At 46.2% G+C, this 22610-nt stretch overlaps 1 pseudogene; it reads left to right on the top strand.

Moving 5' to 3' along the window:
* Positions 1 to 2670: 2670 nt before the first annotated feature.
* The window catches only part of LOC120060866, a 102106-nt pseudogene continuing 82166 nt past the window's right edge, over positions 2671 to 22610 (top strand).

The following is a 22610-nucleotide window of genomic DNA, read 5'->3' as shown; positions in this document are numbered from 1 at the left end:
TAATCGCGAGCTAGTGCGGCTAAGGCTACGTAGCATTGCAATTATAGCTAGCCTGCCAGCCTGGCTGAAGTTTTAGACCTTCAGTTGTTGTTTTGCCTAAAAATACAAAAACATGTTTGACGTCAGTACTCCTCGATAATAAGTCACCTTTATGTAACTAGCAGGGCTGTAAAAATATTACAAGACGGCGCCGTTCACTGTGGCTATGGCCGGGGTTAAAAAGCGAACTAGAACGTTAAAAAGCGAACTAGTAACTCATTTAACAATCCAGCCATTTACATACCAGCATTCATTACAACAAAATATATATACTACATATACTAGCTAAATATAAAATACTCCCTTGGCCTAATCAGACTAATCAGCGACACATAGGCCTAAGTTACTTGCACTGCTGTCTGTCTGAGCCTCCAACAAAGCCATACACAGACCCGTCCTCTGTGTTAGCTAGCAGATCAACTTTATGATTAAGTAATAATAGTATTTAAAAAGAATCAACCTTGTTAACGTGGACCGAAGGGCATCAAGTCCAGGATTATCGGCGAGCAGAAGCCGAGTGCAGCCATTTAGGGTCTGTTTGCAGCGGATATGGAAGTTCCTTCTCGCCATCTTCAATTGTGATGTTGCATCAAACTGACTGTACACCGATTTAATGAAAGGAGGAGCTAGGGAAATTGGCTGGTAAAAATTTGCATATTAAAGAACGCGTTAAGTTAGCGTGTGTAGGTGTATATTTAGCAGCTGTGGGGTTTGGGGGACCTCTTGCAGCCGTTTATTTACCACATTCGCACGCGCTTATTTGATGCGTGCACACGTTAATTTAGTGCCTGCACCTGCTTACATTACTAACGCAACATAAAAAATATTGCGCTTTGACCAGGTGCTTTAAGACCCAAACAGCATTCCATACTGGAGTGGCTTGACTCCGATAGGCACCATGTTGCAGTGAGTGTGACACAGGCCACTGCTTTGCTTTAGGGACTGGCTTAGACGAGGGGCTTTTAGCTAAACTAAATCACTAATATCATTAGTGACGGTGAAAAGAGTAGTAGTAACACGGTTAGTACAGCTGTTTTCCAAGGTTCTATAGTATGGCATTTTAATAAAACTTTTTTTGCTTTTTTTTGTCAACAACAAGCTTTCATTTCAAATGTAAACCAGCACAAGATGAGGACTCTGGTAGAGAGCCGCTATTGCCGCAAGCTCATGGAGGAGCGCTTTGACCAGGTGCCATTTAGTGTTTGACTTCCCAGTGAAGAGGACACTTTGAAGGTTGAATCCAAGCTTGACATAAAGGGTATTAGGCAGAGTGGTTCTCAATCTGAGGTCAGTGAAGGGTATTAGGCAGAGTGGTTCTCAATCTGAGGTCAGTGAAGGGTATTAGGCAGAGTGGTTCTCAATCTGAGGTCAGTGAAGGGTATTAGGCAGAGTGGTTCTCAATCTGAGGTCAGTGAAGGGTATTAGGCAGAGTGGTTCTCAATCTGAGGTCAGTGAAGGGGAACCAGTCGTGGGATGTTGCTGACCATTCCCTCAGATAGTTGTCTGACTCCGACACCGATTTATCAAATACATATCTAATCAATTTGTATTTGTCACATGCTTTGTAAACAACAGGTTTAGACTAACAGTGAAATGCTTACTTACGGGCCCTTCCCAATAATACAGAGAGAAAAATGTAAAAAACAATTGAAATATAATAACACAAGGAATATTATACAATGAGTAACTATAACGTGGCTATATACCAGTGGCGTTCAGTGCTGTTTAAGATGAGGGAGGACAATTTTATTTTTCAAGAGCATGGCCTTATTTCTATTACAGCGCATTGGATGATTCTCATTCATATTCCATGCACCTAGTTCAATGTAACAGCGATAGGTTTAGGCTACTACATGATACTCTAATTTTCCCTATACCCATCATGAGGTTGCTACAACCTAGCCTATGAATGAAAGTTTACAGCGTAGGTGCACACAGGTCGAGAGACAAATTTGAGGTGACAGATAATGACACATGGACAGACAGTGACATTCAGTACCGCCTTGCACACTCGTGCCTGCATCTAGCTGATATAGGGCATAATCATTAGTCCAACAGTTGCAAACAAGAATATCAATTGAACAAATTCAGATATTGTTTATCCCCGTTTTGTTGCTTTTAAGAAACTTTTTCAACAGAATCAGTGGAATGAATACACCCCTGATCACACGTAAACACAGTTCACTTTCATAAAAGCCACGTTGTATTCCTTCTCCCATCTATGTGCTCTCCTCCTCTCACCTCTTCCCTTCGCTTATGGAGTTCAATGCACAACACATCAGCTGTATGTGACCAGGCGAAATAACCTTTCCATACCAAACCACTACACACATCCCACATCGTTGTCACCATATTAGCTAAAGTAACATCATAGTCAGCATAGCTAATAGAACTAACGCGTTAGTAGACCCGCTACAATCATGCACTAACATTAGCGTACCATCAATAAACAGTTACACCGGCGGGCCCGGGTGGCAAAAAATGAGTAAGACTAAAAGCTTACCTTGACTTGGGAGAGTTCCAGTTTTGTGTTGGAAAGTCATAGCCAGCTAGCTAACATAGCATCCCTCTGTTTGAGCAGGATGTTTCAGTATGCTAAACTAGTGTGGTATCCCAGGTTTACCTCGGGGGATGGTAATAGAGGGGAGCCAGCAGAAGCAACAGGCTCTCCAGGAGCAAGCACTGGAGGAGCAGAACCAAAAAAAACTCAGACAGGTAGCGGAGGTAGCCCAGTTGAAGGTTGGGAGGGCTCAGGAATCTGGCCCGAATCAGTTCCTGGTTCAGTTAAGGGAGGAAGATGACGTGGAGTCGTATTTGTGCACCTTCGAGAGGACGCCACAGGAGGAAGGATGGACCAAGCCCAAGTGGGCCAGCCTGTTGGCACCCTACCTCTCTGGGAAGGCCCAGGAGGCCGACTTTAATTTGAACACTGACCAGGCTGCGAATTATGAGGGACTCAAACGGGAGATACTGAGCCGTTATGGGTTCAATCTCGCACGCCGTGCACAACTGGTCCACGACTGGGCCTTTGACCCCACCCTTTCCCCCCGTGCTCAGATGAGCGACCTGGTGCACCTGACCAAGGGCTGGCTACTGACGGAAGTACCGTCCCTCCCGATGCTCGACAGGCTCGTCCTGGATAAATACCTTCGGGCCCTCCAGAGAGGAGACGCGGCAAGGGGGACGAACAACACAAAGAGAGGCGAGGGGCTGAAGGGGGCCCTGACGGAACCAGCCGAGACTGTGAAGCGGGAGGGTGACCCAAACCGACGACGGCGGCGGCTGCTGGACCCAGATCAGCGACACTGCTATGAGTGCGGTGAGCCGGGGCACCTCGCGTGGAGCTGTCCCGGCCGGGAGGAGGCCATACCCTCTGCATCCCCCAGCTCTGGGGTAACCCGGATGGCGAGTTATGTCACCTCCTGTTGGGCGCACACCGAGACGGCCCCTCCGATGGTTACTGTACGGATCGATGGCATCTACACCAGCACTCTGCTGGACTCCGGCAGCATGGTGACCCTGGCCCACCCACAGTGGCTCACACTGGTATGTGAAGCTGGACAGGAGAAGCAGGTACGGGGAGTCAGACATTTATTCGGACGTAGAACAAGACAGTAAGCCTATCTTCATTGCAACCGTCATTTCCGGTCACAACTTGCAGACTTGTTTACGTGCTGCTGTGCGTTTTGTTGCTAACCTTACTTTGCTACCTGACAACTTTACGGTTTTTACTTTTTAATTACCGTTTATATTTTTAGTTTTTCCCCTCACTAAACTTTTTTTTCATTCAACTTTTTCACTCCTGACACTTTATTTGGACGTGGTTCGTCAGGACCTCCACCAGCCGAAGCTAAGAAGTAACATTAACATGATGCCTTCTAATTGCAGTCTCTGTACTCATAATATACAGGAGAACGATCGCCTTACGGCGAGGATAGCTGTGCTGCTAGCCCAGCGTCAGACGCAATCGTTAGGCAAGGGTAATTTCAGTGCAGGAAAGGATGAAACAGCGTCTGTGCCACCAGTAAGTACAGATAGTAACGTTAGTATAAATCCCCTCGCACGGTCCCCGCAGACGGACAACATTCTCATGGCTTCTGGAGGGAAATGCTGTAGGAATGCTCAACCGGTGTCGCTCATTCAGCTGACAGAAACTTTCAACCGGTTCTCCCCATTAAGCAGCAAGTTGGAGTCAGAGGCCGAGCCTCCTCTGGTCTCTACTCCTCCCGTTACGGGGTCTGAGCCGCCGAAGCCTCCCACCATTAGCTCTGACAAATTGAAAACCCTAGTCATTGGCGACTCCATTACCCGCAGTATTAGACTTAAAACGAATCATCCAGCAATCATACACTGTTTACTAGGGGGCAGGGCTACCGACGTTAAGGCTAATCTGAAGATGGTGCTGGCTAAAGCTAAAACTGGCGAGTGTAGAGAGTATAGGGATATTGTTATCCACGTCGGCACCAACAATGTTTGGATGAAACAGTCAGAGGTCACCAAGCGCAACATAGCTTCAGCGTGTAAATCAGCTAGAAAGATGTCGGCATCGAGTAATTGTCTCTGCCCCCCCCCCCCCCCCCCCCAAGTTAGGGGGAGTGATGAGCTCTACAGCAGTGTCACAACTCAATCGCTGGTTGAAAACTGTTTTCTGCCCCTCCCAAAAGATAGAATTTGTAGATAATTGGCCCTCTTTCTGGGACTCACCCACAAACAGGACCAAGCCTGGCCTGTTGAGGAGTGACTTGACTCCATCCTAGCTGGAGGGGTGCTCTCATCTTATCTACGAACATAGACAGGGCTCTAACTCCCCTAGCTCCACAATGAAATAGGGTTCAGGCCAGGGAGCAGGCTGTTAGCCAGCCTGCCAGCTTAGTGGAGTCTGCCACTAGCACAGTCAGTGTAGTCAGCTCAGCTATCCCCATTGAGACCATGTCTGTGCCTCAACCTAGGTTGGGCAAAACTAAACATGGTGGTGTTCGCCTTAGAAATCTCACTAGAATAAAGACCTCCATTCCTGCCATTATTGAAAGAGATTGTGATACCTCACATCTCAAAATAGGGCTACTTAATGTTAGATCCCTCGCTTCCAAGGCAGTTATAGTCAGTAAACTAATCACTGATCATAATCTTGATGTGATTGGCCTGACTGAAACATGGCTTAAGCCTTATGAATTTACTGTGTTAAATGAGGCCTCACCTCCTGGTTACACTAGTGACCATATCCCCCGCGCATCCTACAAAGGCGGAGGTGTTGCTAACATTTACGATAGCAAATTTCAATTTACAAAAAAAACACAGACGTTTTCGTCTTTTGAGCTTTAGTCATGAAATCTATGCAGCCTACTCAATAACTGTCACGCCCTGGCCTTAGTATTCTTTGTTTTCTTTATGTTTTTTAGTTAGGTCAGGGTGTGACATGGGGAATGTATGTGTTTTGTAGTGTCTATGGGGTGTTGTATGTGTATGGGGCAGAGTAGAGTAGAGTTGTCTAGTTATGTCTATGGCTGCCTAGATTGGTTCTCAATCAGAGACAGCTGTCATTCATTGTCTCTGATTGGGAGCCATATTTAAGGCAGCCATAGGCAGTAGGCTTTTGTGGGTAGTTGTCTATGTCTATGTTCTATGTTGCATGTGTGCACTTAGTTCAGGTTTAGCTTCACGTTTGTTTTGTTCATTTTGTAAGTGTTTGTTTTTCCTTCATTAAAAGAAGATGTATTTTTCACGCGCTGCGCCTTGGTCCTCTCTCTCTTATCAAGACGATCGTGACAGAACTACCCACCAACCATGGATCAAGCAGCGTGAGAGGAACCAACAACAGCGGCAAAGAAACCAGGACTCGTGGACATGGGAGGAAATATTGGACGGAAAAGGACCCTGGGCTCAGACAGGGGAATATCGCCGCTCTGTTGAAGAGAGGGAGGCAGCTAAAGCCCAGGAGCGGTGGTATGAGGAGGCAGCAAGGAGACGTGGCTGGAAACCCGAAAAGCCTGTGAGTAAACCCCAAAAAATTCTTGGGGGGGGGCTAAAAGGGAGAGTGGCGAAGTCAGGTAGGAGACCTGCGCCTACTCCCTGTACTTACCGTGGAGAGCGAGAGTACGGGCAGACACCGTGTTACAGTAGAGCGCATGGTGTCTCCTGTAGGCGTGCATAGCCCGGTTCGGTACATTCCAGCTCCACGTATCGGCCGGGCTAGATTGAGCGTTGAGCCGGATGTCATGAAGCCGGCCCAACGCATCTGGCCACCAGTGCGTCTCCTCGGGCCGGCTTACATGGCACCAGCCCTACGCATGGTGTCCCCGGTTCGCCTACATAGCCCGGTGCGGGTTATTCCACCTCCCCGCACTGGTCGGGCGACGGGGAGCATACAACCAGGTAAGGTTGGGCAGGCTCAGTGCTCAAGGGAGCCAGTACGCCTGCACGGTCCGGTATTTCCGGCGCCACCTCCCCGCTCCAGTACCACCAGTGCCTACACCACGCACCAGGCTTCCAGTGCGTCTCCAGAGCCCTGTTCCTCCTCCACGCACTCTCCCTGTGGTGCGTGTCTCCAGCCCAGTGCCTCCAGTCCCGGCACCACGCATCAAGCCTCCTGTGCGTCTCCAGAGCCCTGTACGCACTGTTCCTTCTCCCCGTACTCGCCCTGATGTGCGTGCCCTCAGCCCGGTACCACCAGTGCCGGTACCACGCACCAGGCCTATAGTACGCCATGAGAGTCCAGTGTGCCCTGTTGTTGTTCCCCGCACTAGCCTGAAGGTGCGTGTCTTTAGCCCGGTACCTCCAGTTCCGGTACCACGCACCAGGCCTACAGTGCGTCTCAGCCGGCCAGAGTCTGCCGTCTGCCCAGCGGCGCCTGAACTGCCCGTCTGCCCAACGGCGCCTGAACTGCCCGTCTGCCCAACGGCGCCTGAACTGCCCGTCTGCCCAACGCCGTCTGAACTGTCCGTCTGCCAAGCGCCGCATGAACTGCCCGTCTGTACTGAGCCTTCAAAGCCGCCCGTCTGCCATGAGCCTACAAAGCCGCCCGTCTGCCATGAGCCTTCAGAGCCGTCCGCCAGACAGGAGCCGCTAGAGCCTTCCGCCAGACAGGAGCCGCTAGAGCCTTCCGCCAGACAGGATCAGCCAGAGCCTTCCGCCAGACAGGATCAGCCAGAGCCTTCCGCCAGACAGGATCAGCCAGAGCCTTCCGCCAGACAGGATCAGCCAGAGCCTTCCGCCAGACAGGATCAGCCAGAGCCGTCAGCGAGCCATGACCAGCCAGAGCCGTCAGCGAGCCATGACCAGCCAGAGCCGTCAGCGAGCCATGACCAGCCAGAGCCGTCAGCGAGCCATGACCAGCCAGAGCCGTCAGCGAGCCATGACCAGCCAGAGCCGTCATCCAGCCATGACCAGCCAGAGCCGTCATCCAGCCATGACCAGCCAGAGCCGTCATCCAGCCATGACCAGCCAGAGCCGTCATCCAGCCATGAGCCGTCATCCAGCCGGGATCCGCCAGAGCCAGCCAGCCAGGATCCGCCAGAGCCAGCCAGCCAGGATCCGCCAGAGCCAGCCAGCCAGGATCCGCCAGAGCCAGCCAGCCAGGATCCGCCAGAGCCAGCCAGCCAGGATCCGCCAGCCAGTCCGGAGCTGCCCCTCAGTCCGGAGCTGCCCCTCATTCCGGTGCTGCCCCTTAGTCCGGTGGGGTTAATTTGGAGGGTGGCCATTTGGAGGAGGCTACCAAAGCGGGTATTGACAATGGTGGAGTGGGGGCCACGTCCCGCACCCGAGCCGCCGCCATGATGGGGCCCACCCCGGACCCTCCCCTTTCTATTTCAGGTTGTGCGGTCGGAGTCCGCACCTTTGGGGGGGGGGGGGGGTACTGTCACGCCCTGGCCTTAGTATTCTTTGTTTTCTTTATGTTTTTTAGTTAGGTCAGGGTGTGACATGGGGAATGTATGTGTTTTGTAGTGTCTATGGGGTGTTGTATGTGTATGGGGAAGAGTAGAGTAGAGTTGTCTAGTTATGTCTATGGCTGCCTAGATTGGTTCTCAATCAGAGACAGCTGTCATTCATTGTCTCTGATTGGGAGCCATATTTAAGGCAGCCATAAGCAGTAGGCTTTTGTGGGTAGTTGTCTATGTCTATGTTCTATGTTGCATGTGTGCACTTAGTTCAGGTTTAGCTTCACGATCGTTTGTTTTGTTCATTTTGTAAGTGTTTGTTTTTCCTTCATTAAAAGAAGATGTATTTTTCACGCGCTGCGCCTTGGTCCTCTCTTATTAAGACGATCGTGACAATAACTTTTTATAGCTACTGTTTACAGGCCTCCTGGGCCATATACAGCGTTCCTCACTGAGTTCCCTGAATTCCTATTGGACCTTGTAGTCATAGCAGATAATATTCACATTTTTGGTGACTTTAATATTCACATGGAAAAATCCACAGATCCACTCCAAAAAGCTTTCAGAGCCATCATCGACTCAGTGGGTTTTGTCCATCATGTCTCCGGACCTAGTCATTGCCACAGTCATACTCTGGACCTAGTTTTGTCCCTTGGAATAAATGTTGTGGATCTTATTGTTTTTCCTCATAATCCTGGACTATCGGACCACCATTTTATTACGTTTGCAATCGCAACAAATAATCTGCTCAGTCCCCAACCAAGGATCATTCTCAGACAACCCAAAGATTCCTTGATGCCCCACCAGACTCACTCTGCCTACCCAAGGACGTCAGAGGACAAAAATCAGTTAACCACCTAACTGACAAACTCAATTTAACCTTGCGCAATACCCTAGATGCAGTCGCACCCCTAAAAACTAAAAAGAATTGTCATAAGAAACTAGCTCGCTGGTATACAGAAAATACCCGAGCTCTGAAGCAAGCTTCCAGAAAATTGGAACAGAAATGGCGCCACGCCAAACTGGAAGTCATCCGACTAGCTTGGAAAGACAGTACCGTGCAGTATCGAAGAGCCCTCACTGCTCCTCGATCATCCTATTGTTCCAAATTAATTGAGGAAAATAAGAACAATCCAAAAAGTATTTTTGATACTGTCGCAAAGCTAACTAAAAAGCAGCATTCCCCAAGAGAGGATGGCTTTCACTTCAGCAGTGTCATGATCGTTATAAGGAGTGGAGAAAGAAACGTGATGCTACAATAGTGCTCACAGGCAACTATACATAGTCAAGATCCCACAAAGCACAATGGGGAAATGGCTGCCTAAATATGATCCCCAATCAGAGACAACGATAAACAGCTGCCTCTGATTGGGAACCATACCAGGCCAACATAGATATATAAATCACCTAGATAACCCACCCTAGTCACACCCCGACCTAACCAACACTGAGAATAAAAAGCTCTCTATGGTCAGGGCGTGACAAGCAGTAATAAATTCATGAACTTCTTTGAGGAAATGATCATGATCATTAGAAAGCAAATTACGGACTCCTCTTTAAATGTGCGTATTCCTCCAAAGCTCAGTTGTCCTGAGTCTGCACAACTCTGCCAGGACCTAGGATCAAGGGAGACACAAGTGTTTTAGTACTATATCTCTTCACACAATGATGAAAATACTCATGGCCTCTAAACCTTCAAGCTGCATACTGGACCCTATTCCAACTAAACTACTGAAAGAGCTGCTTCCTGTGCTTGGCCCTCCTATGTTGAACATAATAAACGGCTTTCTATCCACCGGACGTGTACCAAACTCACTAAAAGTGGCAGTAATAAAGCCTCTCTGAAAAAGCCCAACCTTGAACCAGAAAATGTAAAAAACTATCGGCCTATATCGAATCTCCCATTCCTCTCTAAAATAAAAAGTAATAATAAAAAGTAACAGAATAAGAATAACGATAATGAGGAATAACAATATACAGGGTACAAAGTCAGTGTGTGGGGGTACGGGTTAGTTGAGGTATTTTGTACATGTACAGTTGAAGTCGGAAGTTTACATACACTTAGGTTGGAGTCATTAAGACTCATTTTTCAACTACTCCATACATTTCTTGTTTACAAACTATAGTTTTGGCAAGTCGGTTAGGACATCTACTTTGTGCATGACACAAGTAATTTTTCCATCAATTGTTTACAGACAGATTATTTCACTGCATCACAATTCCAGTGGGTCAGAGGTTTACATACACACAGTCAACTTAGTGTAACGGCTGTTGGAAGGAGAGGACCGAGGTGCAGCGTGGTACGTGTCCATATTTATTAAATGAACACTGAAATAACAAAGAATAACGACCGAAACAGTTCTGGCTGGTGCAGACACACAACAGGAAACAACTACCCACCAAGCACAGGTGGGAATGAGGATACCTAAGTATGGTTCTCAATCAGAGACAACGATAGACAGCTGCCTCTGAGAACCACACCAGGCCAAACACCTAGAAATACAAAACATAAAACAAAACATAGTATGCCCACCCCAACTCACGCCCTGACCAAACCAAAATAGAGACATAAAAAAGGAACTAAAGTCAGGGCGTGACACTGTGCCTTTAAACAGCTTGGAATATTCCAGAAAATGGCATCATGGCTTTACAAGCTTCTGATAAACTAATTGACATAATTTGAGTCAATTGGAGGTGTACCTGTGGATGTATTTCAAGGCCTACCTTCAAACTCAGTGCCTCTTTCCTTGACATCATGGGAAAATCAAAAGAAATCAGCCAAGACTTCAGAAAAAAGTCTGGTTCATCCTTGGGAGCAATTTCCAAACTCCTGAAGGTACCAAGTTCATCTGTACAAACAATAGTACCCAAGTATAAACACCATGGGACCACGCAGCCATCATACCGCTCAGGAAGGAGACACGTTCTGTCTCCTAGAGATGAACGTACTTTGGTGCGAAAGTGCAAATCAATCCCAGAACAACAGCAAACGACCTTGTGAAGATGCTGGTACAGGTACAAAGGTATCTATATCCACAGTAAAACGAGTCATATATCGACATAACCTGAAAGGCCGCTCAGCAAGGAAGAAGCCACTGCTCTAAAACCGCCATAAAAAAGCCAGACTACGGTTTGCAACTGCACATGGGGACAAAGATCGTACTTTTTGGAGAAATGTCCTCTGGTCTGATGAAACAAAAATAGAACTGATTGGCCATAAAGACCATTGTTATGTTTGGAGGAAAAAGGGGGCGCCTTGCAACCCGAAGAACACCATCCCAACCGTGAAGCACGGGGGTGGCAGCATTATGTTGTGAGTGTGCTTTGCTGCAGGAGGGGCTGGTGCACTTCACAAAATAGATGGAATCATGAGGCAGGAAAATTATGTGGATATATTGAAGCAACATCTCAAGACATCAGTCAGGAAGTTAAAGCTTGGTCGCAAATGGGTCTTCCAAATGGACAATGACCCCAAGCATACTTCCAAAGTTGTGGCAAAATGGCTTAAGGACAACAAAGTCAAGGTATTATAGTGGCCATCACAAAGCCCTGACCTCAATCCTATAGAAAATGTGTGGGCAGAACTGAGAAAGGGTGTATGAGCAAGGAGGCCTACAAACCTGACTCAGTTACACCAGCTCTGTCAGGAGGAATGAGCCAAAATTCACCCAACTTATTGTGGGAAGCTTGTGGAAGGCTACCTGAAATGTTTGACTCAAGTTAAACTTTTTAAAAGGCAATGCTACCAAATACTAATTGATCCACTGGGAATGTGACGAAATAAATAAAACTGAAATAAATCTCTACTATTATTCTGACATTTCACAGTCTTAAAATAAAGTGGTGATCCTAACCTAAGAGAGGGAATTTTTACTAGGATTAAATGTCAGGAATTGTGAAAAACTGAGTTTAAATGTATTTGGCTAAAGTGTATGTAAACTTCCGACTTCAACTGTAGGTGGGGGTGTAGTAACTGTGCATAGATAAGTCTGGTAGGTTCGTGTCACTGGGCAGCTCGGGGCTGGGTTTCCCTTTTTAATCTTTGATCGTTTGCAAGCCCTGCCACATCCGACAAACGCAGTAGGATTCGATCTTAGTGTAATACCCTTGTTTGAACTAGGTATTGAGCTTATTCTTGTTAAAACCAAGTATTGAGTTTATTTGTTATAATTAATTGGTATTAGATTTAAAAGGTGAATTGCGCCTAAATTGTAATTTTGTTAATGCATTTATTTTTGAAGACATATTTATTTAATGTATAAGTGAATAGTTTGGTTTACTTTTAAGTTTAAGTGTTGACCAATTGGTTGTTAAGCTGTGGCCAATGGGAGTTGACCTAGTTAACGGGAGGTCTGGGGGGAAAAAAGAGAGGGAAAGAGACGTTGAGAGAAGGATGGACATTGGGACCATTGGTGAAGAAAAATTATAAAAGAAGACGACAAAACTCGAAGATACCTACTAAGACATGAAGGGAAATACCGATTTTATTTTATACTTATTTCCCTCATTAAAATGCAAATACATTTATAACATTTTTGACATGCGTTTTTCTGGATTTTTTTGTTGTTATTCTGTCTCTCACTGTTCAAATAAACCTACCATTAAAATTAGACTGATAATTTCTTTGTCAGTGGGCGAACATACAAAATCAGCAGGGGATCAAATACTTTTCCCCCTCACTGTAGGAATACATTACATTGCAGTACAGTACAGTAGGGATGGCGGTTTTAAATCATTTTACTATAGTATTCTGAATTTTTGTTTGATATCCGGATATTCGAAATACATGTGGTTTTTTTAAACGCATGTTTTTTACTTGAGCACTGCTGCGCGAGGGAGAGCGGCTGGCGCTCTAATGCTGCAGTTGTGGAGGGGCCGATGTGTGTGAAATGGGAGCAAGCAGACGGGGAGAGAGATGGGAGTAGCGGGGAGAGAGACGGGAGTAGCGGTGCGTGGGTAAAATCACTGAGGAAGAAATGCCAGCAGAAAAGCCATATGAGAACCTATGTTGTGATTATTGCATTGTTCGCTCTATAACTCATTCGTTCATACGCCATATACAATAAGCTCGTGACAACAAAAGGCGAACAGTCACCCAGTGGCGGAATAAATTCAACTACATATATGTTTGCTTCATCACAAAACCAGAGAGCAACATCTGTCTGGTGAAATCCTCAAATCAAATATTGCATAGAAACAGCTACTGTATTTTACCTGCAGCATGGTCAAGGAAGTTCATGTTTTCGACAGTTTACTAAACAACTACTGATCTGGAACCATGGAGTTACCGCAAGTCAGCACAAAGACGACAGGAGCCCTGCCTCTGCTGTTCCAGCACCATTTCAACTTAAACAGTTCAACATCAAATCAACAAGGCTATGTACTGTATGCTTAGTTTAATACACTGAAAATTATCTTAAAGATACCAAAAACGATTTGGTCCAATCAAATATCATGTGGCTGTCCATGGTACTGATTTCTGTGTGTGTGTGTTTGTGTGCGTGCAGGCATAAGAATATAAGTAAGTGTAACAGTATAACTTTAGTACGTCCCCTCGCCCCGACCTCGGGCCCGAACCAGGGACCCTCTGCACACATCAACAACGGTCGCCAACGAAGCATCGTTACCCATCGCTCCACAAAAGCCGCGGCCCTTGCAGAGCAAGGGGAACCACTACTTCTAGGTTTCAGAGCAAGTGACGTAACTGATTGAAACGCTATTAGCGCGTACCCGCTAACTAGCTAGCCATTTCACATCCGTTACATAAGTAAAATAAGAAATGTTGACTCACCCTGCTTGTAGACTAGTTGAACGCCAATGCCAACCACCTCTCTTTCATGTTAGCAAAACGGTATATGGCTCTTTTATACAGTACACTTTAATTTTTTGTTGTCATAGGCTACCTAGCTAAAAGCTCGCTAGCCGGACTTCCATTTATAGGCAACAATGAACCAGCTAAGTTAGCCAGCTAGCTAGTTAATGTGAGTCTACTAGGCTACATATTGAACTTCAATCGTCTCTGGCAAGTGGCACGACATATTCGTTTATGGTTAGATCAGAATCGGCGTGATAATCATTGGCCTGTACAGCGAATTAGGTCAAAACCACAAGTCTAAATCCCCATCTCCATCCATGGCTTAGGAAAGGGTCAATTTAGCAAACTAGCTACTGCAGGACATCAACACAATCAGACCAGAAACAGACACGTTTTTCTGAAAATGAAGTTATGCAAAGGAAGTGATTTGATTGGATTTGGTTTCGGACCAAACTGGCCTCTCTTGGGGGGCGTTTTGCTGCACCAGGACAACCCACAGTTGAGCTCAGCTCAACGCTGATTGGCTAATTATTTTATAATTGTTTTATCAAGGGAGGCCAAATGCTTGTGGTCTACTTGGTGTGTGAACTGCTGACTGCTCATAACTTACAGATAGTTGTTGACACATCAACCAGGATCAAGATGCAGGGACATTTGTGACTTGTTTTGGTAATCAGTGGTTGTATTGGAAGGGGAGTGGCTTCACCTCTCTTAGGCAATCAGCTATTAGTACAGGGACTTGTGCTTTCCTGCTCTGCAATTATCAATTAGTGTTAGTGTCACAAGAATTTTCAATCCCAATGATAATAACAATCAATCAATAGCTTTGACCAATCCCCGAGGTTTGTAAGACCCTGGGTTTAATAATAATTAGTCAAAGACTCAGCTTATGCAAAAGGTAAGTACAGTTTATTCACGAGAACGTTCTGAAGTCCACAATACAAAGACATCCATTTTATAGCTGCGCACATACTTCCACACAAACAGTAGGTATCCTATGCACATACTTCCACACAAACAGTATGTGCTACAGGTAGGTGCTGCTATGGTGACCAGCGAGCTGAGATAAGGGGGGACTTTACCTAGTAGGGTCTTGTAGATGACCTGGAGCCAGTGGGTTTGGCGACGAGTATGAAGCGAGGGCCAGCCAACGAGAGTGTACAGGTCGCAGTGGTGGGTAGTATATGGGGCTTTGGTGACAAAACGGATGGCACTGTGATAGACTGCATCCAATTTATTGAGTAGGGTTTTGGAGGCTATTTTGTAAATGACATCACCGAAGTCGAGGATTGGTAGGATGGTCAGTTTTACAAGGGTATGTTTGGCAGCATGAGTGAAGGATGCTTTGTTGCGGAATAGGAAGCCAATTCTAGATTTAACTTTGGATTGGAGATGTTTGATGTGAGTCTGGAAGGAGAGTTTACAGTCTAACCAGACACCTAGGTATTTGTAGTTGTCCACATATTCTAAGTCAGAGCCGTCCAGAGTAGTGATGTTGGACAGGCGGGCAGGTGCAGGCAGCGATCGGTTGAAGAGCATGCATTTAGTTTTACTTGTATTTAAGAGCAATTGGAGGCCACGGAAGGAGAGTTGTATGGCATTGAAGCTCGCCTGGAGGGTTGTTAACACAGTGTCAAAAGAAGGGCCAGAAGTATACAGAATAGTGTCGTCTGCGTAGAGGTGGATCAGAGACTCACCAGCAGCAAGAGCGACATCATTGATGTATACAGAGAAGAGAGTCGGTCCAAGAATTGAACCCTGTGGCACCCCCATAGAGACTGCCAGAGGCCCGGACAACAGACCCTCCGATTTGACACACTGAACTCGATCAGAGAAGTAGTTGGTGAACCAGGCGAGGCAATCATTAGAGAAACCAAGGCTGTCGAGTCTGCCGATGAGGATGTGGTGATTGACAGAGTCAAAAGCCTTGGCCAGGTCAATGAATACGGCTGCACAGTATTGTTTCTTATCGATTGCGGTTAAGATATCGTTTATGACCTTGAGCGTGGCTGAGGTGCACCCATGACCAGCTCTGAAACCAGATTGCATAGCGGAGAAGGTATGGTGTGATTCGAAATGGTCGGTAATCTGTTTGTTGACTTGGCTTTCGAAGACCTTAGAAAGGCAGGGTAGGATAGATATAGGTCTGTAGCTGTTTGGGTCAAGAGTGTCCCCCCCTTTGAAGAGGGGGATGACCGCAGCTGCTTTCCAATCTTTGGGAATCTCAGACGACACGAAAGAGAGGTTGAAAAGGCTAGTAATAGGGGTGGCAACAATTTCAGCAGATAGTTTTAGAAAGAAAGGGTCCAGATTATCTAGCCCGGGTGATTTGTAAGGGTCCAGATTTTGCAGCTCTTTCAGAACATCAGCTGACTGTATTTGGGAGAAAGAGAAATGGGGAAGGCTTGGGCGAGTAGCAGAGGGGAGGGCAGTGCTGTTGACCGGGGTAGGGGTAGCCAGGTGGAAAGCATGGCCAGCCGTAGAAAAATGCTTATTGAAATTCTCAATTATAGTGGATTTGTCGGTGGTGACAGTGTTTCCTATCTTCAGTGCAGTTGGAAGCTGGGAGGAGGTGTTCTTATTCTCCATGGACTTTACAGTGTCCCAGAACTTTTTTTGAGTTTGGGTTGCAGGAAGCAAATTTCTGCTTGAAAAAACTAGCCTTGGCTTTTCTAACTGCCTGTGTATATTGGTTTCTAGCTTCCCTGAAAAGTTGCATATCACGGGGGCTGTTCGATGCTAATGCAGAACGCCATAGGATGTTTTTCTGTTGGTTAAGGGCAGTCAGGTCAGGAGAGAACCAAGGGCTATATCTGTTCCTGGTTCTAAATTTCTTGAATGGGGCATGCTTATTCAAGATGGTGAGGAAGGCATTTAAAAAAAATATCCAGGCATCCTCTACTGACGGGATGAGATCAATATCCTTCCAGGATACCTCGGCCAGGTCGATTAGAAAGGCCTGCTCGCTGAAGTGTTTCAGGGAGCGTTTGACAGTGATGAGTGGAGGTCGTTTGACCGCTGACCCATTACGGATGCAGGCAATGAGGCAGTGATCGCTGAGATCTTGGTTGAAAACAGCAGAGGTGTATTTGGAGGGCAAGTTGGTTAGGATGATATCTATGAGGGTACCCGTGTTTACGGAATTGGGGTGGTACCTGGTAGGTTCATTGATAATTTGTGTGAGATTGAGGGCATCAAGCTTAGATTGTAGGATGGCTGGGGTGTTAAGCATGTTCCAATTTAGGTCGCCTAGCAGCACGAGCTCTGAAGATAGATGGGGGGCAATCAGTTCACATATGGTGTCCAGAGCACAGCTGGGGGCAGAGGGTGGTCTATAGCAGGCGGCAACGGTGAGAGACTTGTTTTTAGAGAGGTGAATTTTTAAAAGTAGAAGTTCAAATTGTTTAGGAACAGACCTGGATAGTAAAACAGAACTCTGCAGGCAATCTTTGCAGTAGATTGCAACACCGCCCCCTTTGGCCGTTCTATCTTGTCTGAAAATCTTGTAGTTAGGGATGAAAATGTCAGAATTTTTGGTGGTCTTCCTAAGCCAGGATTCAGACACGGCTAAAACATCCGGGTTGGCAGAGTGTGCTAAAGCAGTGAACAAAACAAACTTAGGGAGGAGGCTTCTAATGTTAACATGCATGAAACCAAGGCTATTACGGTTACAGAAGTCATCAAAAGAGAGCGCCTGGGGAATAGGAGTAGAGCTAGGTACTGCAGGGCCTGGATTCACCTCTACATCACCAGAGGAACAGAGGAGGAGTAGGATAAGGGTACGGCTAAAAGCTATGAGAATTGGTCGTCTAGAACGTCTAGAACAGAGAGTAAAAGGAAGTTTCTGGGGGCGATAAAATAGCTTCAAGGAATAATGTACAGACAAAGGTATGGTAGGATGTGAATACAGTGGAGGTAAACCTAGGTATTGAGTGATGATGAGAGAGATATTGTCTCTAGAAACATCATTGAAACCAGGTGATGTCATCGCATATGTGGGTGGTGGAACTGAGAGGTTGGATATGGTATAGTGAGCAGGGCTAGAGGCTCTACAGTGAAATAAGCCAATAAACACTAACCAGAACAGCAATGGACAAGGCATATTTACATTAAGGAGAGGCATGCTTAATCGAGTGATCAATAAGGGTCCAGTGAGTAGAGGTTGGTTGGGGTCACGGCGATCCAGACAGCTGGCCGGGTAGTTGGCTATCGGTAGCAAGATAGCATAGGATGGAGGTCTATTTTTTAGTCACCTCGTGCGTTTCCGTCGGTAGATAAGTGGGGTTCCGTGTGGTAGAGGGGATCAATCCAATTGGCAAAATAGATATAGTGACCCAAGAAAAATTGTCCGATATACTTATTCAGATAGCAGCCGATAAGACAGCTAACGATTAGTGGGCCCCAGATGAGCGTTCAGATACTGTCGGAGGTGCCAGTTGGATAACTCCCTCGGGCAGATAACGTCGGTAGTCAGTCGTGAAGGCCCGGTGGGGCTCCGCATTTGTAGTAAAAAAAACAAACAGGTCCGGATAGGTGATTGTAGCCCAGGAATGGCTGATGGAACTCTTCAGCTGGCTAGCTCCGGAATAATTTAAGTTTGCTCCGGGATCGACGTAAGCCAATAGTCACACGGTTTGCAGCTAGCTAGCTGCGAAATCAAGGTGTAAATGTCCAGAGCTTGCGGTTGAAATCCGGGGATATTGAGAAAAATAGGTCCGGTATGTTCTGGTCTGATTCGCGTTGTACAAAAGTGCCGATAGATTATCGGAATAGCTGATGACCACAAAACGTGGCTAGCTGAAACACCAACATTAGCCAGCAAACCGGCTAACTTCTGGGTAGCTTCAGGTTAGTTTCCGGCTAGCTTCTGGTTAACCTCTGGGTAGCATTCTGGCTAGCTTCTGGCTAGTTTCTAGCTAGCTTCTGGTTAGCTTCTGGCTAGCTTCTATTGTGGATTTTCAGATTTGAGGTAAATAATACTTTTTTTTGTAATTGGTGAGGCGGGTTACTATAAAGATATATTATACAGATATAATGTTTTACCCTAATTCTGACTAAAACTACACACATCATTAATTTTAGATCTATTTCATTTTGCTCTCTTGTCAACTGTGTGTGTGTGTGTGTGTGTGTTTTCTATCCCAGTTCGCTCCTCTCCCTGTAGGTTTTACAGACGCTCCCCACCCCTTGGCTGCAAACCTTCTAATTTAGTGTAGCCTGCGTGCCCAATTCCGTGTCTCTGGCAGCGTTTGGAACTGCCGATCTGCGGTCAAGAACGCAGAGTTCATCTCAGCCTTCAGTCCCTTTTTTGCCCTGATGGAGACATGGATCACCCCAGGGAACACTGAGTTCATCTCAGCCTATGCTGCCCTTCAGTCCCTTGACTTTTTGCCCTGATGGCGACATGGATCACCCCAGGGAACACTGAGTTAATCTCAGTCTATGCTGCCCTTCAGTCCCTTGACTTTTTGCCCTGATGGCGACATGGATCACCCCAGGGAACACTGAGTTAATCTCAGCCTATGCTGCCCTTCATTCCCTTGACTTTTTGCCCTGATGGAGATGGATCACCCCAGGGAACACTGAGTTCATCTCAGCCTATGCTGCCCTTCATTCCCTTGACTTTTTGCCCTGATGGAGATGGATCACCCCAGGGAACACTGCTAGTCCAGCTGCTCTTTCATCCGACTGTTTTCTCTCATAGTCTGAGAGCATCTGGTCGTCGCGGTGGTGACACTGTCCATCTCCTCATTTGAATTCCATACTGTCACTTGTCCACTCAAGCTTAACATTATCATCTATTGCCCACCAGGTGCCCTTGGAGTGTTCCTCAATAAGCTTGACACCTTGATAACCTTATTTCCTGATGATGGCACACCGCTCTTTGTACTTCGTGACTTAACTTCCCGACGTCTGCCTTCCCAACTCTCTCTTTCCTCTCTTGCCTCTTTTGACCTCACACTTTCCCAATCCTCTCCAACTCACAAGGCAGGCAATACACTTGACCTAATCTTTACTAGAGGCTGCTCACATACTAATCTCACTGCACCCCCCCCCCCTCCAGGTCTCTGATCACTACTTTGTTTTCCTTTTCTGCCTCCAACCCTAACCACTCAGCACCTACCCAGATGGTAATGCGCTGTCACAATCTTCGCTCCCTCTCTCCCACTACTCCTCTTTTATTTTATCATATTTCCCTTCTGCTAAATCCTATTCCCTCCTGTCTCCTGATTCTGCCTTTTCGACCCTACTCTCCTCCCTTTCCGCATCCTATGACTAGCACTGTCCCCTTTCCTCCCGGCCCGTTTGGCCCTCCTGTTCTGCTCCGTGGCTGAGTGACTCATTGTGAGCTTACAGAACAGGGCTGCGGGCAGCTGAGCAAAAATGGAGGAGAACTACACTTCTGGAGGACCCATCTTCCTTGTAGCTGTCGTGTCTTTGGCTATGCCGGATTAAGTGATATGACATGCTATTCTATAAAATCCTTTCTCTGTAATTAATATTACCTGATTGAGCTAATCATGTAAATGTACATAACTAGAAAGTCGGGGCACCACGAACGAATATTTATAGAGCTGTTATCTTCCAAATAAACTCTTAAAGACCTAGTAATATTTTACATCGATAGCAGTCAATATTAATCGTCACCTTATTTCAGTCTCGTCTGAAAGTTGTAAATTCTTGGTTATCTTCACGATAACTGGCTAACAAGTTGAATCAGCAATACAAAATTGGGTTTAATTATTTATTTACTAAATACCTAACTAATCACACAGAATTACATATACACAGAATGAATCATTCCTTGATTACAAATTACGTCATAAAGGAAAACGTCCCTAGCGGACGGAACAGATATGACAGCTGGTTACACAAAAGAAAAGGGGGCTGGGTTTGAGTGAAAGAGCGGGAAGACTTGAGGAACAAAGGGAGAAGCCATGCTATCGTAAATACAGTATCTTATGCATTCTAAATTACCACCTATTTGGAAAAGTAAAATGCAATAAATATTTACCCTGAGCTGCGCTTCGGTAGGTTGGTGGTAGATGGAAGGCCGTGTTGCCCAACAGAGTCCTTTGTCCTTTGAAGAATGTCTCTGCTGGTAATTGGATACGTTGTAGTAACGTCGTTGTGTGGTAGACGGGATACTCTGACTGTCTTTCCTAGCCCACGTTTGCAGCTGCTGTTGCTAACTCAACGGCTAGGAGGTATCACTTCTGTAGTGAATAAGAGTTCAAAGTTCATACCATTCATAACCAAAGCTCACGCTGAGGTTGGCTTAGTTCTGTAGTTGACATCTGAACCATTCTGACATCGGTTCGTCATCCTAATGTACCCGGAACAGTTGACATGTTAGTCCTTTTAACGTATGGACCATCGTCCTCAAATCCTCGGTACAGGAGGTTACATTTTCGTCAAGGCTTTATATAGTGGAGGGAGAAGGGTGTGTCTTAATAGTTTTATAACCCATGTCTCTTCACAGGGGCGGGCCACTGATTGAGCAGAGCCCTAACCTTATGAAAACCCAAATCTCTCATTTGGAAGCTAAAATTACATTTAATCTTTTCACCAATCATTTTATATTCAAACATTTAAATTGCCCAACAATTCCATGTGAATCTGATAACTCTAATGTGTAGACTTTCCACTGTAGAGTTTAGGTCATCCTATGATTGATGAGAATGTCTCAGATGACAACCGAACTGACATCATATTCATTAAGTACCAACCCATATGTTCAACTGGTCAGATTACCAAAATATGTTTTGCCAACGTCATGACATAGCAGTCACAATGTTATTTGTCATCCCATATGACTGCCTGTCTTGACTGGAGTAACATAGAGAAGCTAGCTAGATAAGCTAGCCAGTTATAGCTAGCTAGAGTCATTGAGACTACATGCTGCACTTTCTCCCCAAACCCAGATAAAACAGCCTATCTGTTAGTTGTCTGTTTTAGCCTACTCCTTCTCATTTTGTTAAAAAAGTAAATTCTGTAATTTTATTCCATCTTGCATTGCATTAGTAAACTGTCACTGCACTTGCTACACATTGAGCCTATTTGTTGCTTTGATTGGCCTACATAAACAACAAGCAACACACATGAAGGCTACAGGCTGCCAGTCTTTTTATGGGGTGTACTTCAGAAGTAGGTTTTATTAAATTAATCATTTGAAATGTCCTTGTATGTAATGATACCACAATTTTAATTAAGAAGAAAAAAATGCAGTATTCAAATAGGCCTACTGTATAATGACAGGGTCCTGGACTTCCTGACGGGCCGCCCCCAGGTGGTGAGGGTAGGTAACAACATCTCCACCCCGCTGATCCTCAACACTGGGGCCCCACAAGGGTGCGTTCTGAGCCCTCTCCTGTACTCCCTGTTCACCCACGACTGCGTGGCCATGCATGCCTCCAACTCAATCATCAAGTTTGCGGACGACACTACAGTGGTAGGCTTGATTACCAACAACGACGAGACGGCCTACAGGGAGGAGATGAGGGCCCTCGGAGTGTGGTGTCAGGAAAATAACCTCACACTCAACGTCAACAAAACAAAGGAGATGATTGTGGACTTCAGGAAACAGCAGAGGGAGCACCCCCCTATCCACATCGACGGGACAGTAGTGGAGAAGGTGGACATTTTTAAGTTCCTCGGTGTACACATCACGGACAAACTGAATTGGTCCACCCACACAGACAGCGTTGTGAAGAAGGCGCAGCAGCGCCTCTTCAACCTCAGGAGGCTGAAGAAATTCGGCTTGTCACCAAAAGCACTCACAAACTTCTACAGATGCACAATCGAGAGCATCCTGTTGGGCTGTATCACCGCCTGGTACGGCAACTGCTCAGCCCACAACCGTAAGGCTCTCCAGAGGGTAG

The sequence above is a fragment of the Salvelinus namaycush genome, chromosome 16 (genome assembly GCF_016432855.1).
Source record: "Salvelinus namaycush isolate Seneca chromosome 16, SaNama_1.0, whole genome shotgun sequence".
In the NCBI taxonomy this organism is placed as follows: domain Eukaryota; kingdom Metazoa; phylum Chordata; class Actinopteri; order Salmoniformes; family Salmonidae; genus Salvelinus; species Salvelinus namaycush.
Note: the sequence above shows the minus strand (reverse complement) of the source record. Positions and strands in the feature narration are given on the sequence as shown.